This window comes from Teleopsis dalmanni, unplaced genomic scaffold (genome assembly GCF_002237135.1).
Source record: "Teleopsis dalmanni isolate 2A unplaced genomic scaffold, ASM223713v2 unscaffolded_contig_4456, whole genome shotgun sequence".
NCBI classification, from domain to species: domain Eukaryota; kingdom Metazoa; phylum Arthropoda; class Insecta; order Diptera; family Diopsidae; genus Teleopsis; species Teleopsis dalmanni.
In genome coordinates, this window is record NW_024035838.1 from 1 (window position 1) to 3,087 (window position 3,087).

The 3,087-nt window shown below is 43.5% G+C and overlaps 1 pseudogene; it reads left to right on the top strand.

The window, feature by feature from the left end:
- Positions 1-1,668: 1,668 nt before the first annotated feature.
- On the top strand, positions 1,669-3,049 carry LOC119665316 (annotated as a pseudogene).
- Positions 3,050-3,087: the final 38 nt, after the last annotated feature.

Sequence of the window (3,087 nt, forward strand, 5' to 3'; positions counted from 1 at the left end):
TTGAGAATAAACTGCGCCTCTGCCGGGTCTGCCACCCGCTCCAGATCCAGCCCGTCATACAGGCCCAGATCATGCGTGCCCCCCACATGCAGCACGCGCTGCCCCAGGCGGGCAAACCACGGATCAGCACGCTCACGCAGGAGGCGGCGCACTTCTTCCCCACTGGTCATCACACCGTCATGCAGGTCTCGGTCGATCCCAAACGCTTCAAGCTGACGGGCGACAACATCCGCCGGGCGCGGCGCGTTGGAAAGCATCACCACGCGCTTCCCTGCCGCCCGTAAGGCTTTGAGGCAGGCAACTGCACCGGGGTAAGGCTGCACGCCATCATGCACCGTGCCCCACAGATCAATAACGTACCCGTCATACTGGTCCGCAAGGGAGGACAGACCCGTCAGGGTCTGCATGTTGGTCGGTGTGCCCGGCATCTTACAGATCCACCCCGCGGATATCTGCCAGCGTTTCCACGCCGTCGGCCCGCATACGGTCCAGCATTCTGCTTTCAGGCGAGCAAGAAAGCTGGCCTTCATAAGAAAATGCGGCGTAGCCACTGCACAGACCGCGCCAAAGCCGGATGCGCTCTAAGCACATCCGCGCCGGATTCCCATCCCGCCGCAGGAAATCAGCGCCATACGGCCGGCAGAGGCTTCCGCGACCAGCCGCAGCATTTCCGTAGCCCGCGCACGCAGGGGACGACCGGAAAGACCACCGCTTTCCGTTTTATTCGGACTGAGCAGCGTGGCAGGCCGGGCCAGCGTGGTGTTGGTCACAATCAGCCCCTGTGCGCCACCGGCAATGGCCGCTTCCACAATCGGGCCGACCGCATCATTTTCCAGATCCGGGGCCAGTTTGACCAGCAGCGGAGGCCGTTCCGGGTGGCGCTCCGCAATGGCATCCAGAATACCGCGCAGGCGGGCAGCATCCTGCAAGCCGCGCAACCCCGGCGTGTTGGGGGAGGAAACGTTCAGCCACCATGTAATTCACATAGGGCTTAACGCGCGCGCACCAGATCAAGGATAATCGCTCCGGGTCGCTCCTGTATTTATTAATCCCCAGATTGCAACCAACCGGCACGCCTGCCCCCGGCCCCGCGGAAGAAGGGGCCGGTGCACAGGTCGGGACAGGCCGGAAGAAGAGATAAACAAAGTTCAATACTGATGGAATTATGAATCTACCCGAAAAATGGCAAATGTTTGTAAACAATAATTCCCTCTTGTTCCTAATCTTCTGTTTTTCTTAAAGAACAAGAGATTGGTCATTGATCGGGGGATATTTAGCAAAACATTTCAATGATTGATTATCAATTTAGTGACTGTTAGAGGAAATGAACCATTGAACCATATGAACCATATGATCAATGTACTAATTTTTATGGACCTACATGACAACATTCTTAAATTTTTAACTTTAGCGGCGAATAAGACATAACACATCATTTTACCCGATATGTTAAAATCATTTGCATATAAATACTTGGAACTTGCGAAATCTTTCTACGGCGCATCACTGGTACTTATTTCACATAATTATGTTTTATGGATGTAAACTATAGTTCGATATTAAAAATTAATTTTTATTTATATACATATATACATATAGTTATGAAATATATGGTACCCATATACCCATATCTGACATATATAATACATTTCCATTTTATTACAGCCGCGCTTGTACTAATGTCAGGATGCATGCAAATAGCGTATAATTTCCTGTTGCCAGAAAAATATCTTGGTCTCTCTTGGTTTATTGGCGGAATTATTGGAACGGTGTTTAGTGCAATTGTCTGTAGCTATATTAACAAGAAAATATTATATGTGAGTTATATTTTAATTGATTTAATCATACTTCATAATTAAGTGGTATTGTTTTCGCATACTTTCAGCGTTTGCAATCTCTCTTGGTGGCATTGCTAGTGGACTACTATTTATACCTTTATTGGTGTTGGCTGGAGAGGAATCAGTAAAGAGGTCGCGTGGCATGATAGCTTCATCCGTTGAAGCAATGCCTTTCGCATTGGGCATGTACTTATGCTCTATATTTAATACGAAAAGGGGATTTTATTCAGATTGAGCATATAGTATGTTGCAATTGATAGAAGTACTAAGCATTGCTTGTGGTGTTCTTGCATTCATAATAGTTTTCTTTTTATACATAGAATCACCAGTATTTTACTTAGTTCGTAATGAAGAAAATCAAGCATTTGATTCTTTACGCCGTCTCCAACGTCCATTTGTGACAATATATGAAACTTATCAACAACTGGAAGAACACAAAGCATATGTAGCACATAACAAAAAAATGTCACTTGGAGTTAGTATAGTTTCTGGTTTACCAGCTCTATTGAAGCTGTGTATATATCGTGGTTTGGTTGCATTGAGTTATTCATATTTAACTACTTATGCTTTTCGCTTTGCTTCAAGTATGACTTATTCCGTTGAAGTGTGGACTTTTATATTCATGGGCCCTCTACGTATTCATAATAGATTATATTGGACGTAAAAAACCTATGTTGTTCGGTTCTCTAATATGTGGAGGAATTGCAATTGGAATAGCTTTACAATTTGATACTCACGTCCTTGATTGGCAAAACGACGATAGAATGACAACAGTTTTATACTTATTCTTCGTATTCCAGTTCTTCGTTGGAGTCTTCATTGGTCCTTCTTCGGCATATTTAAGTGAAGCATTTCCATTAGCTGTTAAACCAATTTTCATAGGAATTGCTTTCATTGTTGAAATATTGGTGCAAATTATTTGTATACTTCCTTCTGATTACCATTCTGATCACCATATCGAGAATATACTTGCTTCTGATATTCCCATTTTTTTCTATGCCACTGCATCAATCTTCTTTGTTTTCTTTTTCATTGGATTGTTGACGTTACCAGAAACAAAACAAGATACTTTGCTTGAAGCACAAATAAAATTTAGAAAATTTCGCTAGATAAAAATATATCCAATACAATACACACATAACACATATCTATTAATCTTTACACTAAGATTACGAATCTTCTTCGTAACTGATTTTGAGATGAATAATAACTTGAGAGACAATATCATTAAGTAAAATTGGAATTAATA